General features: G+C 40.6%; 1 long non-coding RNA gene across 1 annotated transcript in view; it reads right to left on the bottom strand.

The window, feature by feature from the left end:
- LOC138407057 (uncharacterized) overlaps positions 1 to 6,031 on the bottom strand; it is a 137,247-nt gene extending 131,216 nt beyond the window's left edge. The window contains exon 1 of the long non-coding RNA XR_011240493.1: positions 5,934 to 6,031. This is a non-coding gene — a long non-coding RNA (uncharacterized lncRNA). The remainder of the gene's footprint in view (positions 1 to 5,933) is intronic.
- Between the last annotated feature and the right edge of the window lie 14,554 nt (positions 6,032 to 20,585).

Here is a 20,585-nt window from a genome sequence, read left to right as displayed (position 1 = left end):
TCTGAGCACAATGACCAAGGCAGAGCTTTTACGGGATTAGCACTTTTGCTCAAGCTATAGGAAACAATGGCTTACGTTTGTGCAGAGTGATTTTAATGCTGATCAAAGATCATGTGCTAAGTTTCCTGTCCAAAGTATTTTCTCAACCCGAAATTTGAGCTGGTTTTCCAACACTCCTGGAACATCCACATAGCCAACATCTTCATCACTTCTTCTTCTTCATCACAGCTCACTGATGTGTCCTGGCACCTGCCTCACAAGACTCTTAACATTTTCAACTTGAGCCGCGTGGAAAAAGGTGCATCTGTCACAAACTAATTAGCGTGTTTCCCACCAGATGCCTGGAATTGGTTTTAAAGACAAAGAGCTCAATACTTCTTTTTTCTTGGATAAACATTTTGAGCGATGATGAAGGTGAAACATTACAAGAAAGAAAAGAGGAACAAGTGATTTCTGTATGAAAGACATGAAATGACACGTTTACTCATTGTTGTTTCTTCCTAATTAATCCCTGAATATGACAACTTCTTTAATCTGTAATCATGCTGTCATCAGAGCGACATGTTCTGCATTGAACTCTGATTACAGCCCCATCATGTTCTCGTCTATACAGGGATTCCCGTCCAATGAGAACAATGCAATCAACTAAATGAATGAGAAACACTTCGACTGGCAGGCTGTCCCCCTCAATTACCAGCGTGCTTTGCAGCTGACACCTGGGTAATAAGATAAGCAGGTAAAATGTGCTTAGTCTAAGTGCCAACAACAAAGCACTCTTGGTGATGACTAAGTGCTACTGCAGGCTTTGGGCAAAGGGAGGCATTGGCAGCGACTACATAGGTCTCATGCTGATGTCGCCTGCTTGCAGCCAGCATAGGTGCTTAGTGCAAAACAAGTAGTTTAAACCATCCCTCAACACGAGGGATGAGACAGCAGTGAAAAAGCAGTAAAAAATATTTTAATTATACATGTGAGGGACCTAAGTGTTGCTATTAATAAACCTTCAAAGAGCATGATTACAGAGATGAGTACAGAGGTCTGTGAAGCGATGAGGGAGACTCATTTAAAGATGCTACAACTGCACTTCTCCCAAAATGTGCTACAGGAGCATTGGACAGTTTTGGATGCTGCTTTCATGCATGCACCGAATCCGGACATTCTACTGAAGTTATCCGGAAGCTCACGTTTCTCAGCGTGTCAGACTCATTGCAGAATTGTGCTCTTGTAACCCAGTGATTTTGAAAGTCTTTTTTAAAGAGATGAGGTAAGAAGTCACCTGAAATGATCGACAAATGTATTACATAATGAACATTTAAGGCTTTTTGAAATGTGCATATTGATTAGAACACTAGGTACAGCACTAATATACCTGTAATTTTATCCTGTAGGTTAAAATATGAGTGAGCTTTAAAATGTTTAGTGGAAGATACAACTCAAACTATTATGAGCAAGATCAAATCCTCAGAGAATAGCGCCAAGTTTGATTGATGGCCTGCGTATCTTTTCACGAAACGCTCATCCTCAGATTGTTGGATCTTCCCATAGGACAAAGTGTTCTGACCCTATGACGGGACACATTTCTGTCAGTCACAGAGTGTGAGCGTAGGTCCAATAAGGTGCTAGGCCAAATTCAAATATCAATTGAGGACTCCGGACCGTGTCTACCAGGACATTGTCGAACTCTCTGTCTTCACTTTGTCGTCTTTCATTATTGGAAGCTCTTTCATGCTGATGAAGAGCACCGTGTTTCATCCAAGCTGCATCAACTGCTCTGAAACCTCTGATTAGCCGGCTAGTTTCAGACGTCTGCAGTATTCTGCCCATACAGAGGACCCGAGTTGCAGCCTCAGATGTGATGCAGCTTTTCCTTACATATTTTAAAATTAATATAACACTGCAGGGTAAATAAATTAGTATAAATACACCAGATTTTTCAAAACATACAATGACGACCAGGTCACGTGGACAGGTTTGATAATGTGTTTTGGTGAGAGTGGTCCACAATTATCCCTTCTTTGCTTGCCCTTTATGAAATCTCTGGGTTAAGTAATGAAAGAAAACTGGACAAAGATCCCATTGTTGTGAGGCTGATAGACTTTGTTATTCAGTGGTCTTGAGTTGCCCGGGAGATTTAATGACGGACTAAATTACATATATCTGGGAATATTATGTGATTAAAGTAATTTGACCTGTCACATGGTACACAATATGCTATATACAGTATCTCTGAATATGAGGCCATTACACCACTGCCACTTTCTACTTGCAGAAAAGGTTTCCGTCCACTAAAGACTGATCTTGTGAAGAGACACGTATGACACGTATGAATGCCAAAGCCTTTACTTGTGAACGCCCCGAGGGGAGTTCGCACATTTTCCTACACATTTTCCCACAGAAAGCCCCTTCAGGATGCTTTTTCACCATAAGAAAACAAGTGCAAAACATTTGCTGGTTTGAAAAAGAAGGTCGGCTTTAAAAGCGTATTTTCCTGATCAGCAGTGCAGAGGGCATGGGATGAGTCAGTACATCAATGATCCCCTCACTTCTAAAGGCATTATTTTCACACGAAACAGTTCAAGGCGGATATTTTGTCTATTTTCCCTTCACCTTGGCTTCGGGACATGTTTCAGGTGGACAGATCAATAAGGGTATGGCTTTTCGCAAATATTCTGAGATTGATTTTTTCACACACTTTTTCTGGCTTGAGGCTTTGAATCTTGGAGGATTGTTTCAACACAGTTTAATGGAAAAAGCAAGATGTGTTTGACTGAAACATTATCTATTTCCAGCTGTTGTTTGCAAAATGTCACATGCCCCCTGAATGTCAGTGATTTGAATCATGACTCAGTGACATAACCTTCTTTGTCACTGCAGAAAGGTTTACCGTCTGCAGACTTTACAGAGACCTCAGGCAAAGTGTGAGGCTCAACATGTAAGATTATAGGAGTTTAGTGCGCTGCGTCTGCCATAACGGTGTGCGCTAATGTACCATTACTACGGCCATGTCATTTTAGGTAAGGTACATTAATGAAAACGGATACTGACGATGAATGTTTTCAGAAATATTTCAAATAAATGGCATGAAACTAATTTGCAAATGCATTTTCAGTTAACTGAAACGCTGAACAGATTCTGTTTCCTGGCAACACAATGAGGAAACCTTCCCAGTAGAATGTTCAGGGACAACATTCAGTATTTCATGTTTCACACACACATATTTCAACACATATCTGATCTCATGATTCATATAAAATAAAATCCAATATCCATACCTGTGTCTTAATTGAGGTATATAAATTAAGTGTTTTAGTCACTTACAGAATGATGACTGCACATTATATTCTTTTTGTAGATGTATTAGTCATAATGCTAATTTCTAACATCCTTTATAGACACATAAGGAGGAAGTACCAATAGGGAATATTTGTGTTTTTTAATCTAATTGAAAATAACCTCTGTAAATGATCAATACCTTTATCTCTAAGTATTTACCTTTAAAAGATCATCATATTTTTCTCAAGTCTCTGAATGTAAAGAACGTTATGGCAAAATCAAGTAATTCCAATAAAATCATTGTGTTTAGAGGATTCCCTCAATGATGCAATCCATGCGATTGATCTGTATGGAGCATTTGGGCACTTTGACATATCGACCGGTAGCAAGCTTTGTACCTTAGAGGGGCGAGAGAGTTTTAAATAGAGAAATGGATGGTAGCACATCAGCTGTTCCACAACACAAGCACAGTATGCAAATAGTAATGTGGCAAGGGATGAATGTACTACTATGCTTGTCCAACTGACTGTATAGAAAGATGGATGACGCGTCTACACTTCCTCCCACTATCCAGAAATGAAACAGCCTATGTACATATGCTACCATCTTGTGCCAACGACATTAAGCATAATTTGGAGCCAAAGTCTGTAAAGTAGTGATCGTGGGTTGGAGCTGCGGCATCGTGATCCCGTCGATACACAGGCTAATCCCAAGTCAGTCTCAGCTGCCAATCATGACGTTTCATCATGTTTTAATTGGGCAAACTCAGAAAAAAAATACTCTGATAAGAATCTAAAATATTTTGTACTTTTACTTTTACTTTGTTTTAGTTAGTCTAATCGGTTGACACGAAAGAGGCAGGGTTTCATTATTTTTCGCCCATATATCGAATTATGATAAATAAAATGCCAGGGGGAGAACACAGCGATAGCCCAGCCAGGCTCATTGCTTGCCTGACCCGGTAGTTGAACTTGTAAACATTGCTAAATCGGCACTGTCAAACAATACTCCATTTCCCATCTGTATTGTATTCTGTACAGATGGGATCTAATTACTCCATATTAATTACAGCACATCGTGTCTCACGTAGACGCGAGGACAAGCAAAATGTCCTCACAGAGAGTTGCGAACAGGATGACACAAATATATGAACAGATACAGACATGACTGTTTGCATACAAAGCAGTTGCATGCCGCTCTACACCTTGACTACTTTATAACTAGCAGGTGTTCTCCTGACACAGCCAGATGGAGCTGGTGAATCTTCACACTGCTGCACACGCACGGGACAAAGATTTGGCTGCAGCCGCATCCGCTCTCTGAAGGCAACTTGAAAAGGACGCTGACCTACGCCTCATATATCAGCGAAAGGTGAGGAAACCTTGAGGAAAGGTGCAGTCGAAGCCACCGACTTTCAATGTAAATGACTAAAGCTAACTAGCTCTAAGCACACTCAGTGAATCTTCATTATCTAATGCCTCAGCTGCTGGGCTTTTAGGCTTATTAATGTAGGCGAATGGGGACACAAGCTCTGTGTAATTACTCTGCCTCCCTGGTGGGTGACGGTGGCATTCTCAGGGAGCTTAGCACCGGCTTCCCATGTAGCTCTCACCACAAATCGGCTGGGGAGATAGAACACATGCTGTTCTTAGCCTACTTGTTTTCTCTCTCTCTCTCTCTCTCCTCTCTGCCTTGCTCGCAGTCTATTTTTGCAATTTGGCATCACTGGTGTGCCGACATTTCTCAGCAGCAATGGAATGATGAGAATGAGAAACGCATAGGGAGCTTTTAGAGCTTGTGTCTACTATAAATACTGATTAGTAAATTTGGTCAGTGGCTCCAAACCAAAGGGTCATCATATAAATCAGAGCAGTCATGAGATGATTTTTAATTTTTAACTTTAACTGAGAAATATTGCTGATACTGATTTTAGCTTTAAAGAGTTATTGATATAAAAGTGTCTGCTAATCATAATGATGAAGTATATAGATAGTAAGTAAGTAAGTAGATAAATAATGTGGAGAATTAAGTAAGCATTGGTTTGGCTGATTTGTTGTCTATCGATGCACTTATTGCTTCTTATTGATGTGGTCTGTAGATTCAAACAAACTGCATCAACATAAGACCGACTTAGTATCTGTGCCCACAAGTAGCCACAAAACAGAATGAGAGCCATCTCCCCAGAGTTAAATGGCAAGTTATCACCACACAGCAACCTCCAGAAAAAACATATTTTTTAAGTGAAAAGTCAATATTCTTTCTCTACATGGTTTTATAATCATTGTGGCCTTTCATAAAAGAGAACATAAGCTTTTGTTCAGGGAAAAACGCTGTTGGCCTTTCCTGTACTGGTGTTTTTATTAACTTGCAGTCTGGTGTCTTATCCTGTCAGTGTTTGGTGCTCAAACATGATCTCTCACGCTGCTTTGGATTCAGACACCATCATGACTTCCTCAGCACGAGATGTCTTTTTTTCTCTCGACTGAGCAACTCATTCTGCAATTCAAACACGCTGTCCCCATGCTAAGCCGATCACACCCAGGGAATATTCCTGTGTCATTCTCGGGGCTGGTGTGAAGTGATTCACCTGTGCACCTGGATTTCTGTGTACGCGAGTGACAGATACAAATAACTCTGGCTGGGTAATAACGAGGACTTACCGTGCATGGAGCAAAGCCACCGTGACGACTCTCCAGTCTACAAGAACCTTCAAAACCGCCACCGTCTGTGTCTGTTCTCTTCATGAGCTGTAGTTTCATCTGTGAAATGAGAATGCAAATCATATTTAGTGGTGTGAGAGTGTGAACTGGCAAGGCAGAACATTCAATTCAGTCCGATATTACCAAAAAGGAAAAGGGAGCAGAAAAAGTAAAGCCCTATGCTGTGTGCTTGTCACAAGTCCAACAGTACAATGCCTGTAATGGAGGATGTGAAAAAGGTTTATTCCACTGATTTCCACACTCATTTTTCCCACCCGTGAAATCATGTTGAACAAAATAACGTACGACTGTATTTGGGACGACTTCACATCATAATACTTTATTCACACTTTCAGAATAGGAGAGTTATTCTCAGCACCCATGTCCACAGCATTTATGGCCAAAGTTTTAATTATCTTCCTTTTAAAATCACTTATCTCTTTAGTTTGAAATGGGACCAATCAAAGTTAAGGAACATGTATTTCCCAAATTTGAGCAAACCACACTCACAGAAGCTACCATTGCCGCCCGCTGAGTATATGCCTCCTCCAGCCGTGCAGTGCAGTTTGAGTCGACATACATTTTATTTTCCCACCATGACCTTTAGCTCTGCAGCAGAAATCTAAAAAGACTCTGAGTGACAACTTGTTCCCTTCGAGGCAGAAATATTGTGTTTGAGACAAAAGACATGTTTTGTGAGGTAACAATGACCATGACCCTTTGACCACCCAAATTTAATTTTTCAATCCATGAGTCTAAGTGAACATTTGTGCCAAATGTCAAAGTTTTCTCTCTGGGTGTTCTTAAGATAAAAAAATCCAGAGGCATAAATCTAATCTTTTAGTCATTTTGAACATTTGTACCAGATTTGAAGAAATTCCCTCAAGGCGTGATGCGATATCATGTCCACAAGAATAGGATGGATGGACGGCAAATATAATTCCTCCTGCCACTGAGGCATCACAACTTTAATTCCTTTCTTATTTAGTCTTGACTATTTAATGTTAAGGACAATTACTTTTGATTTGCAGCACTTTTCAGGGGCTTTAAAATGAGTTAGTGACAGTTGTGTGACTTAATTGCAATCATAACCTTGACTATGTTTTGGCACTTTAAATTAACACAAATGACAAATAACCTTTTCAACCCTACTATGCAGGGGAAGCTAGCGACTTTATGTAATGAACATACTTTTATAATATGGATTAATGAATAATCATGCTTTCTATCATGTTTTACAGGTTTTTTATGTTTAGTGTGATGGTTGTATGATTTTAATATATACTGTGCTAATAAGCAAGAGACATTAAGTGGACACAAGGTTAGTCACTGCCACTGCTTCCTTACACCATGTGTTCAGGCATAGCTCATTACAGAAACAGAGCGACGACATGTGAATTCACCCTGGGCCTGATAGGAGACTCATTTTCTGATGTGTTTATTTTTAGCCAGACACATTCATGAAACAATAATGAAAGAAAGAAAATAACTTCTAAAGGGTTTAACAGTCTGGTTATCAATGGATATGGCGCTTGAGGAAACACAGGTTTCCTGTCACCCTGCAGATAAACTAGAATTGAGTTTATTCATTCCAGATTTAGCCTGCCTTCTTCAGTTTTTCTAATTGGGCAGCATTAGTGCCAGCCTGAGCAGATTTCCACTTGGAAGAAATCTGTCACTTGGAATTGGCTTAACGCTCGAAAAGATATTGAATTTCAGGGTCTAAAAAAAGCCCAGAGTGTGTTTTTTTTATACGTTTTTTGTTTCCATTGTTGCTCTTGCTGACGGGGACAATCAAAGACAATCAAGTTTGGATGATACAGTTGTATCAATGTACCTCTATGGTGTGTACCGGTCCAAAGGTAGAATAATTAACAACCAGCTCACTCATTTTTGATTTTTGTAACAAACCAAATGCATTTACTTGATCTCTCCCTCCAGCCGCTTCACCCACATTGAACGACACAACTCATTAACTTTTGATGGTGTTTCTCATATCCAGGCATTTTTTATGGTGCCTTTGTCACACAGGTACCACCAGGGGCAATAAACGAAACCTTCCAGTTTAGAGCGGCATGACTTGATGTCAGTCACAGGAATAAACTCTGATTTGACTTTTGCCCAAAGGACATCGGAGCTGTGAAGTGTTTCCTGTCAGATATGTGAGTTATGTTTACAACTCTTGGTTGGTTTAAAGTAACACTGTGCAGACCTTAAATGGACTTGAACTAAAGAGGCAAAAATAGATTTTTTTTGGTTCCTGACCAAAAGCATTGAATCCCTGAAGGGGATAAATCAAAAGATGGAATACATTTTTGGTTCCCTAAAAGCATAAGATTTATGACCATGACTTTCAGAATCAATGTCCCCATCCATGTGTCTCCAATCGCTTGTGTGGCGTCTTCCTTTGGAGGCAGCCAATATCAATCAGTTTGTGCTTCTTGACCTCCTGGCGTTAACCTTTCACAAAGCCCTACTTGATAAACCTGCACCTTTGGTCTAGTGCGGCTGCGTTCCCTCATGCCTAATGTTAATTTAGCAATCTTTTAAAAAAGGCCACTGTATTATTAGATGGAGCACTCCACTGTGTTTCCTCCCTAAAAGATTTATGAATTGGCCCTTAGACATGTATTGTCCATGCATTCCAAGTTTACAGTAATTCAAAGAGAAAACATGCTGCTTGAGAGTTGCATATCTTTTCTTGATTAGACACATAAAGAGAACCTCTCAATGTTTGACGAGAGGCTCGGCAGGCATATATTTAAAATGTAGAGCAACTCTTCAGGATACACTAAGCAGCTAATGTTCAGATGCAGGTTTTGGTTTTAATGGAAAAATGAGCTCAATAGTAGAAGTTGAAAATGGCTTTAGCGATTTGTTATGGCAACCTACCCCATAATAACTAGTCCAGCACAGCTTTATGGTACTGAGACTGGATATAAGAAGTCATTTGCAACACTTCATTAATACTTTTTGTCCAAATTCCAATCCAAGCCTGTTTGATAGTTGCCAGACCTCAGGAGGATCCATTAGCAATCAGAGCCACAGACACACGAAAAGCTGATAAACCCGTGCCTCGAGCAGAGGATCTCTCCATGCCCCATTTGCACAGATGTGAGTACACATTACGGCAGCGAGAGAAAAAAGGAGTCGCAAACAGCATCAAATTAACTAAATGAACTGCGATTCAACTCATGCCATTGTGACTCCAGGACAAAAGCTGTACCAGCTGGTTGAGTCATTTGAAGTCCTCCTCATATTTCTTGCAGAACATAGAACCCAAGCACTGAAGATACCAGAGATGAGGAAGCACATAACTCAACACAATACAAAAGGATGAGGTACGTTACGTGGGCAGCCTGTGGCTTGTTACTGAAACGGCGCCACTGGCAGGAGGCTCCTCGCTAATCCTGAACACTTCCACGGAGACTGGGATATATCGCCTTGTGTGTGTGTAAGAATATGTGTCTTGGACAATGTGTAGTGTTGTGATGCAATTCATCACCAGAGGTTTATAAAAAAATCAGCCCAGAAATGAAATCTAAAAACGGGTTCCACATGGTTTATGTAGAATTAAGACTGTTGGTATTTTCTATTTAACTATAGCCGCAGCTTTTCAAATAGATTTGAACCAATAATATCGGCACGTGCCAACTAAATAGCAGTTGTAATAACGAAGAACTTAAAAATATTAAAGTCTTTCAGCAAACCAATGAGGAGAGTTCCCAAAACTACACGTTAATATAGTGCTTTGGCCATGAACAGTGTAGTGGTCTCAGACATGTTTACGCACGTGTGACAGACACTAAGTGAGTTTTGTTGTGAGGTTGCTGCTGCAGCCCTCTCTGTCAGCCCGTCTCAACTCTCTGTATTAAACTGTAAAGGCACCGTGGGGTGCTGACGGAGCTCAAACCTTTTAGCTGACTCAATGTTTCACGGCCAACCCCACTTCTCTAAACGTCAGGCGGATGTATCCTCTCCGCTGCCCGGTTTGTTATGACCTGACCAAAGCAAAACTGCCGATGGACCCATAAAAAACAAAGGATGAAAATGGAGACAGCGAGAGAGAGCGAGGGCGAGGAGATGTTTCTACTGCGGAGCTGCTCAGACAGGAAATTTAAATATTTGAACCTGTCTCCAGGTGCATGTCTGTGTAAGACGTGATACCATCTGTTGTTTATGGCGATTGCAAATAAGATGCCTCAGCTTTTATTATTAAAAAGAGCATCCATGCTATTTAATCACTGTTGTCATTCTTACTCATATGGCCTTCGTTCATATGATTCTTCATTCAGAAGAGTCTTTAAAACTTAGATAACATGTTTCTTTCACCAGGATCTCTGCAGAATGGTACCGGTTTGCAAAATTTATGAGATTTTGTAAACATTTGATACAGAGCCGCATTTATATCAAGCGTCTCAAATTCCTCAAGTCCCGCGGAGAGTTAAAAGTGAAATTGCTCCTATCACAGGATGAGCGTTATTTATGAGGTTTCCAACATCCCCTGTGGGAGCGAGTGCGGAGTTGCCTTTTTACGGCGCTTTTCAGCCACAAAAACAGAGTTATAATGATGTACTGTTTCCTGACAGATGCAGTCTGAAATATTTAACAGTGGTTAGATTCAAAAGCTGATTTTTTATTTTTTTTGTTAACACTACGGTTATTAGCAAATAAAAGAAAGTGCCTGAGTGTCTAGGTTGTTCATGCACAACTATAATTCCACAATGAACGATGATTGTAATATTTACTGATAATCCTTTTTTAATAGCCCAAAAAGCTTCTTATGTGTTTCTGACAAAATATACAATGTAGAATTGTAGATAATTTTACTAAGCTGTGTGTATTCAACAGTCAAATCTTATTACAGTGTTTTACAATCTGAAATAGCTTTTAATCTTGCATATATATGCATTTATTATGGTGCTGTTTGGCAGATCTAAAAAAAAAATACAATTTCCAATCTCTCTTAAACCAACACACGTGTTATCTTATCAAGTCCCCTCAATGATGGGGAAGAAAGTAATGATTCTGCAGTATCGGAAATAAACTGTGACAAAGAGTGAATAAATAAGCAAACAATTTGTCAGTGAGTGATTTTTTAAATAGATATGTAAGCATATGCAAAGTTTTTCAACATCATTTGAAGTTATCCTGTGAATGTCAAGTTAGTGGACTGCTGTGAAATAAAACAAGTGACTGAATATTCAACAAACATGGGTACGTTCTAGAGGAAATAATGTTATAAGAGTAAACAACATCAGAGATTTATGTCATAAATAAGGTGTCTGTCCCGGTCACATGAGTGTATGAGTTAACACTATTTCCCCAATGGAGTCACATTGTTTTATAGCCATGACAACCAACTTTAACGGGAATAATAAACATGCAAAATAGCTGTGTCCCAATTTTGGGGCCGCTAGTGAAGGAGGCAGGGCTTTGTATTTACGTCACCAAAGTGTCCTGCCTTTACTGCTGTCGCCTAGCAACAAAGCTGCAGTTTGAGATGACAATAAAATGCCCTTTCATTGTTTAATGTGAGCCATTTGTTGAGTCAGTCTGATGATTACGTGGCCAAATCCACTTCCTTTGTGGAAATATTTTTTTTGAAAACACCTGAAAGACTTGTGGTTTTGTATTTGCAGAGGATTTACTTTGATGTAAGGGGAAAAAATGCAATCTATAAAGATTTCCAGCATTCCTGCAAAGTCAAAAATCTTTGCATTTGATGTGTGACATTTTAAATATCTGTGTCTTTCAGTGTTTGCATCCTTCCGACGACTCGGGCTGAACATTGGATCCTTGCTCAGGAAGGTAAGGACGTCTTTTTCGGCCTTGTTTGAAGGAGCCCCTTGAAGTGGGGCAGCCTTCTTTCACCGCTGTGACTCCATCTGTCTTCAAACGCAGCCTCCGAAGGATGCGGGCCCCTGAATTGGGACGCGGTTATTATAACTGTCACTGCTTTTAAGTTCATGTTGCACACATCCACTACAAAGGTTTTATGTAGGTGGGAAACATGAGACATGGTATAAAACAGGTTATAAAATGATTCACCAGTGCTATTTCTTTTTCTCTGTAACACAGGATTACCGACCAAAGTAAAAAATAAAAATCCAGCAAAATACAGGCAAGTTCTAACCCAAGAACATCATGTGGTAACTTCAAATTGTTGGAAATTAGCTCCCTGCTCTGTCTTCATCTTTGCTTTCTGTGTGGTCAGTGTAGCTGTGATTGAAAAGCTGTCATATTCCACACTCTCTCACCGCGGCATGTTTGTGGACTTGAAGGGGAATCAATCTGCTGTTTGATTGAATGAAGGCCAGATTAGCACTAAAGGCCAACAACTACCAGTTCAAAATCAAACTGACTAAATGTCCTCAGCTGACTTCATATGATTTGATGTTTTATCCATAAAACAGAAAGGGATTTAATCATGTCGACAATTCCCATTCACTGAGAATAGTCCCTTTAGCTTCACGACAATAAGCCAAAGGGGCAAGTGTTCAATAATATTACAAGACCCACCAAATTTATCTATGGAGACAGTGACCACAATCAAAATGATCAAATGCATTTCCACACGTTCCATGTAATTGCTTTCGTGCCCTCAGAGAATGTGGATGATGAGGATTCAGGTTGATTTGTTTTTGTTTTGTTTTTTTGGGGGAGCTGAAAAGATGATGTGCAATCCCGGCACGCTGTCATGGAGACGGCAGCGGCGTTTATTGCTCGGATGCAGAACAACCGCTGCAGTAAATTTGTTGTGCGTAAACACAACAGTGTCTGACGTGTGGAGCTGCTGTCTTCGTCTTCTCATTTTTTCCTTCTGTTTTTTTATGACACCAGGCCAGAGAAGCTGGGGGAGGTACACTGGGTTTTAGCTGTTGTGCAGATTTCCCAATCAAGAGGCAAAAATAGAATTATCAGTTCAGTACCGATTGGAACACAATGATCTGGAAAAATGCAAATGACTGCAAATCTATACAGACCTTTTCAAAATGGCAATGTGTTCAGAACAATTAGAAAGAAAATACATGGAGCTCTATGACGATAATGGTTCTTTTCACACAGACATTAAAGTTGTATCAGTTTGTCTTTCCTCTCGTGTTATATTATGTTTTTAATGTATGTAAAAGGTCTGCAAAGTTAAAAAAGCCCAAAATCTGCGATAAAGGGTAAAAACACTGCTCCTGAAGCTCTGTTCTTGAAATCCTTGTGGAAGAAATATGGGAGGTCGATGACATGGGTTTTAATTTTTGTTTTAACATAAAATATCTTTCATATCTCTGCTTCGGGAATAGCAGCTTCTTGTGCACACTGCCTTTTTGATAAAGCAAGGTTTATATATACATAGGTGAGCGAACATTCAACCTGGACCAATCATATCAGATTGGGCTTTATCGGGAGGGGGAGACAGAGCATGTCGGACAGAGGCTGAAAACAGGAGCCGCAGCAATGGACAGTGTGAGGAAACACTACAGCATGTGCACTTATGAGGTAATAACCCAAAATATGCCAGCTCGCGGGGTGAAATTGGTGAAGGAAAGGATGTTAACCAGAGGGTGTCATTACCCATTCCAAAAGCAGAACCACTAGTACTCAACATCTGCAGTTAGAAATCTGGAACAGTGGGTGAACTTTACACAGAGGAATTAAACACAGAGAGTTATTTGCAGCGAGCCAGAGGGCAGAATGTTTATGCACAGTGCTGCATCTCCAGGTAAGATTTATTCACAAAGGGAAACAGCTTGAAAGCTACATTCAATTTTTTTGCACGACACTTTAAAGACATTGTTTCCTCATCTTTTTCATTTATGTCCAAGACCCTCAGAGTCTACTTCACTGTGCTTAAAAGTCTAATTGTGTTGGAGAAACATATTCAAGTACTGGTTGTACTGAATGTGTGTGTGAGTGTGTGTATGCATGCACAAGGACCCATTTGGAATTCATTTTCAATACACACACACACTGGTGACACATCTCAGTAATTAGCTAATATATTAGAAAGATCAGAAGACGCCCTTGTGATGCTCTGTGACACCAGGCCAGCTGTTTATGCTCTGAGCTTTCTTTGGTTTCTGCATCAGAGCGCTTCTGCATAGACGGCTGCTGACGCTGCACTTCCTGTGATGAAGCGGCTGGGAGGTGATTTTTTTTTCTTTTTCTTTTGCTTTTAATGATTGATTTTTTATTTCTATTTTTAAGCTTGAGCATGTTTGCACCCTGCACCCTGAGGGGACTTGTTTACTAGCTGGCGGGTTCAGAGCTGCTGCCAACTGTAGTCAGTGGACTGTAGTCACATCTAAAAGCTGATAAGGCTCTAGATTTTATGTTTTCCGCCCTTGTCTGTTTGTCTCATTTTTAATTTGTTTGTATGTCACAGGGATTACAACAGATTTCCACAAAACATATGAGAACGGATCTGGGGAAAGGGATTGCAGATTCTGGCTGCAAATGCACAAGATGTAAAAGTTCATATCCTGGAAATTTGGCCTGATTTCTGGATAGTGGGAGGAACTGAAGACACCATCTTTATACACGGTCTACCATTAATAGACCTTATCCCCTGTTATTGCCACTGGAACAAATGGGGGGCTCAGAGGGTTCAGTATGTATACAGCACAAGATTAAAAGCCTTATTTGACTTTGAAACTATAACTCTGCTGCCAGATGATCTCCTCGGTCAACCACATGTCAAAGAAATCATACAAGTGCCTATTTTTGATGAGGGTGGAATTGAATGATGGGGCTGTTGTTGAAATGGGGCCCACTGAAATACAGTGGGATGAACAGCTTGGATGTAGGGGCTGCGGTGGAAAATGATCTGTGCCATAATAGAGCCCATAGTCAGTAATGGCTATTTGGACTGTAATGGCTCAGATGGTTAAATGGTATTACGAAATGCAGACTGTAATCATCATCAGGTTTTATCGACTGCATGTTGGAATGACTCTGTGTGTTGACCGTTTTCAAAGATACATATATATAACTGACTTCATAATGTGTATTATTCATGAAGAGCATTCGATAGATTCACTTCAAATAGAACACTGACCAACTATTGTGGAAAATATTCTAGTTGTTATCTGAAATAATTACTTTTTCCACATCACAAGAAGAAATATTCATTTCACGTCCTCTTTTCTCATATCTCAGTTTCAGGCGGCAGCTGTAAAAGAAGCCGTTTGAAGGAGAAGAAGCCGTTTACAGAGATTTTGCACAGTAACACTCGCTGAAACTACTCAAGTGGGGTGAAAGACAAGGTTTTAAAAAGAGAGGGGGAGCGTGTCTTCAGCATCCCCAGAGGAAATTAAACTCTTGCACAGGGCAAGAAATTCCAATAAAGTATTGTTGGGACCTGGTATCTGTGAATCATAGCTGGGCCTACATGTGTAGTCAGAAGCCTGACTGCATGTCTCCTTTGTTCTGGAGACAAAGGAGAGCTTCCAGAACTCAGTCTCCCATGGTGCTTCATCTTCACACATAGGTGGTAAAACTGCTCCTGGAGACAACTCTCAACCACTATTGGTCACTGTGTGCCCCATGACCCATGAGGTCACCAGGCCAATATAAGCCGAGTTTCCCCTCTGCTAGTTCTCTTCTCTCTTCGCCCTTCTCTCTTCTCTTCCCCTGCTGACCTCTCCTGGAGGAGTAGGGTCTGGCCCTGCTCTCCCAGCCAGGGAGACTTCCTCCCTCCACAAGCTCCTCAACTTCCAGCAGGCCTGCCTGGAGCAGACTGCTAAAACCTTCCAAAGGCAGCGACGCGAGAGCCTGCCTAAGAACTTTAGCACAACTGGCCACGACACAGGGTCTGACCAGCAGATGCACAACAGGATCCACAAATCAACAAGACCACTTCACTGGACTTCGAACAGCACTTTGTGTTTGTCAAATTCAAAATGAATCCTAAGTTCCGTTGACAGATTGTCCAACAGAATTTTTCTTTGACTCATCTATTAAACTTATTTAGACACATTGTTTATAGTATATGTGCATAGACTGCCCAGCATGCACATATTGCAATTTAGTTTTTTTGAGCCGGTGTCGCATTTCAAAGTCTGGTAAATAATCTAACGAGAGTGGAGAGATCTCACTCTTCACACCGCGAGGCACCTGAGCCACAGTGCGACGGCGTCCTGGGAGTAATGCGGAAGGTAATGGCAGCTCCTTGAAGCCATTTCTTCACTCACTCCTTGACTATGCCCCTCTAAGCGCTAGCACACTCTCAACACACGTATGGTAGCATTTGCGCACACTTGAATCACTTCACTCCTGCTTGAGCATTTCCCTCTTTTTTCCATACCTTTACCTTCCATTTGTCCGCCCCCCTCCACCCACAGCCAAACACCCACCCATTCCCACTGTGTGCCCTTCCACAGCTCGAGTTCAGCTCATTTATGTTCCCCGTGATGAATGTGTCACACTGGCAACACTTCAGCAGAAACGCACCTAAACACACACACACACACAAACACATCCACCCACGCACAAAAATGTGCACACTCCATTTCCCATGTTGGCTAGCCACAGTGTAATCTGATAAATGCCTTTTGGTGCAGATGCTTTTTTCATTTATAAAATCTCACAAAGCTACCTTCACAAAGTCCTACAGCTATCCAGCACATCACCAAGAAAATAGACAGAAGCAGAAAGTGGAGTAGAATCGGAGATAAGGAACCTCAGGTGTTTCTATGTACCAAGCCATTATTTGGCCAACATTTTTCCTTTTACCTCAAGTTAACGGTTTTATTTTCTTCATTGGGTCTATTGATTTCCCAACAGGGAAAATCTGTATTGAGCAATGTGTCACTTAAAATGATGCATGGAAGAATCATGGGTCCCCAGTTTGCTGTAGTGCGGCACCCTCCATTTGTTTTGTCCCTCTTGCAAATATAAGTATTGGCATTTAGAATGAAAGAGACTCAGTGTTGTGTCAGCTGTTCTTTAGTGTTCATCACTTTGTTGTTCGTCGCCACAAGTCAGAGAGCGAGTTAGGCCGGCGGAAAAAGGGATTAGGGAATCAAGTGTTTCATTATCAGTCTCAGGTAGGTGGGAAGAAACACAATATCAGACATATTATGAGGGGGGCACGGATACGGAGGCAGCATTGGATCCTTTACAGGTCAGATCTTCCATTCATTTGATGAGAGAGAATGGATAGCGAGCAAAAGTATAAAGTAATGTAAGAGAAGTAAAACCACTCATCCCTCAGATTTAAAAGTCTTATTACAACTTGGATGACAGGAAGTCGGTGGAGTTGTTGAGGCGGCTCAGCCATCACCTGCGTTGTTGCCACTATTTGGGAGATGGCTTTGTAAAGCACTCGTCAATTTTAATACCGTTTTCTTGTGTATGGACATTTCCCACAACTATGCAATTGTTCTACAACATCACAAAGCACATTTTGAAAAAAAAGGGGGAATGTTGATGATCTAAACTCTGACAGGGTTGATTTGTTCTCATTAACATTTAACGTGCCACTAGAAACTGGAATGCGCTCCTCCAGTATACCATTTACAAAGCTGTCAATCTAACGGCAAGGACGTTGTGTCATTTTCTAGATGCCTGTGTTGTCAAACCGTTCCTTCCCTTTTTGTGGCATTGTGTGTCAATGCTTCAAAGACTCATGTATATTCAGTAGTTTTTCATGTTGTCTGTACTCCCACCCGAACATTTTCTACACTGAATACAATCTCGCAGTAGCATTCAGAAAGGGAGGTTTAAAGAAGAACAGCGGGTATGAGTTTGGTATGTTTATCTTGTGTGGGATTAGGGGAACTGTTGATTCATGGTCGGTGTCGATGCATGCATCTGCAAAAATTGACCACACATATGGAAAAATGTAGGGTTTCTTAGGTAAAAGGCTGTTTTTAGCCATGTTAATGGGACTCTAGGATACAGATATGTACCACCACATTTACAGACATTTGTGGTGATCTCCTCTAAACTCCCCAATCATGGTCCCCAGAGGAACAATCCTAACGATTAGTGCTATCTGGTGTCTCCCGCTCAACGCCACTATGAGGCTGACGTGTGACTTCCAATAAAATGTCTGAACAACAATTACAGGTACAGATGAAAGATGACTAAATTGATGATCCCTTAACTTTACATGTAGCACCACCCATTGGGTCAAAATTTAAATTTGCCCGACACTGGTTTGACTAAATGTAGATTGTTAGGTGTAGAGTTATGCATTTTAAATAATTCAGGGTGTTTCTCCTTATTTTTGACGTGGATTTATTTATTTTTTATTAATACATGATCAGGGTATTCATGATCACATCCTCACTATCCTTGGGCCATCGGTATTATTATTATTATTATTATTAAAACTATAGGTACGTTTTGTTCTCAAATAAAAGTTTTAACTTTAAGAATTGCCACAACCTCTCGTGTTTCTATAACTAACATTTGAGGTACTTAGGAATCCAAGGATGTTCTAAGATGAGAATCAGTGTTGCCTTGAATCAGGGTCAGCCAGTTGACGTGCAAAGCATTTGAGTTCCCACAAGGAGTTTGATGCAGGAGCTGTAGTTGACATGTCCCACTGGGCGCAGCACCCGAGGCCAACCCATGACTTCTCTGCGATTACAATGTCTCTCAGCCGGCCCCAGGACAGCAGTGACTCCCCCTGGAGGACCCTGGGAGGGGGACACGTGGCAAGCTCTTTGAACCTCGCTGACAATCTCATAGACCATCTTGAAAGGAATGGGGGGAAACAAATGACCGGTGGACAGATGTTGTCATGAAAGGGAAAACAAGCACAGCTCCCTTAGTGATGCCAAAAGGGAGACTGTTGATGGGTTTTCTTTGGGAAAAAGGTAAATAATTAATTATTTTTTCTAAATAATTCAGATTTTGTGATTTTTCTAAAGTTTGGTTGTTCTTAGATAACATTTAATTTCAATCAATTCATTTGGCGGACACCAGGATTGCAGTCCTCCCAACTTGACAGCACTTTCTTCCTTCTTGGAGTGTTTGAAATCTAACAACATTAAGTGCAGCTGCCCGGTCCTTTGTTTTTTGAGAGCCCTGTCGTATAAAGCAAGAAAGTAGCTAATCTAAGGCTTTTAAACTGTCGTCCATCCATCCCGAGTGCTTTTTGCATGGTAAATACAGTGCTTAGAGCTCACCTTTTATCTACAATAAGACACAATGTTAGGTAAGGAGATTGTGATTACAGATGCCATTCTCTCTCTTCATTTTACACAGAAGTTATATCCCACTGAACGGCAGCTCTTATTGCTTTAGTGATCTCAGTTTAACCTAGGTACCAAATGATAATGCCTGTACTTCGATGAGTTGACCGGTGTAATATCTTTGTGAGTTGTAAACCTATAGCTCAAAATGTTGCTTCCTTTCTAATAGCCACACATTGGCCAAGGTCGGGGGGGGCTAATATTAGTTGCCGTCTATGTGGCATTCATGTCAATATATTTATGACCACATTGAATAATTACGCCAAGCTGTCTTAATTAATAAATAATAGCAGAGACGAACACCAATCTAGCACCCAGAAACTGACAATTATAGTAACTCTGATAATACGTGCAATATCTGCACCACAGCCATGAAACAACATAATTCTTAATCAGAAGCCCCACATGAGACTGGATGCCGTTTCCACAAATATGTCCCAACCACGTTGCATTTTCTTTTGAAATATGGAAAAAATAATCATAACAGCTGCTGTGTCATTATACTTAAATAATTTTAAATTTCTGTTTGAATAAATGGATGCAAATGAGTCTGTATCCTTGGTTGTACTTTTCCCAATCTGACTTTGAGGGATACATTTGATCCTCTTTTACATATCAATGTCTGAAAGTAAATAACCACATTTGGGATCCAACAATAGCCTTGAGCCAGCATTAAAGCTTGTGTTAACACATTACTTATGATTGACAGAGCCCCTGGCTCAGTGCTGCCTATGATTGGCAGTGCTCAATAACCGTGTCTGGATTCACAATGAGCACCTAACCTGTGACCGGTGTGCAGGAGTGGGATACAAGAGAAAGGCTGTAAAAGCACAGGAGACACAGAGAGGAAACTGCCTTCAGGCGACAGCATAGGATGCAAGAAAACAGTTCCCAATAATCAAATGCTGCATATTAAGCATCTACCTGTTATTTCTCAATATTTAGTTTGATTATTTAGGGCAAAAACAAATAGAAATGGTTTTTGTGGTGAGACTTATTTGTGTTGTTGAGCTGGGCTGCCCTGCTGCAACAAAAGGGTGGTGATAGAGCTTGTCGAGTGCTCAGAGTACGCAGTGCTTTAAACACTTTTCTTTTTCGATACAGATTAACAAAACTGATGTGCATATTTGAAGCCTCTACCTTCCAGCGCCCTTGTCAGCACTGCAGAGAATGGGACCATTGTGCATAAACCATGACAAATGAAGTACAAAATAATACATCATTGGCACTTTGTCATAGGACTGAATGACTACGGTCTATTAACATTCAGTCTGTGGCACGGAATGAGAATGTCACAATGTTCATTATGTGCAATTTGAATTTTTAAAAATCACACAGAAGGCTGATGAAAGAGTTATCATGATGGCTTCTAGGAAAAGTTACAGTGTTTCTTTTCTTGGAAGAAGCATTACTT

Source organism: Paralichthys olivaceus, chromosome 24 (genome assembly GCF_024713975.1).
Source record: "Paralichthys olivaceus isolate ysfri-2021 chromosome 24, ASM2471397v2, whole genome shotgun sequence".
NCBI classification, from domain to species: domain Eukaryota; kingdom Metazoa; phylum Chordata; class Actinopteri; order Pleuronectiformes; family Paralichthyidae; genus Paralichthys; species Paralichthys olivaceus.
The sequence above is the reverse complement of the archived record's forward strand: the minus strand, read 5'-3'. Positions and strand labels throughout refer to the sequence as shown.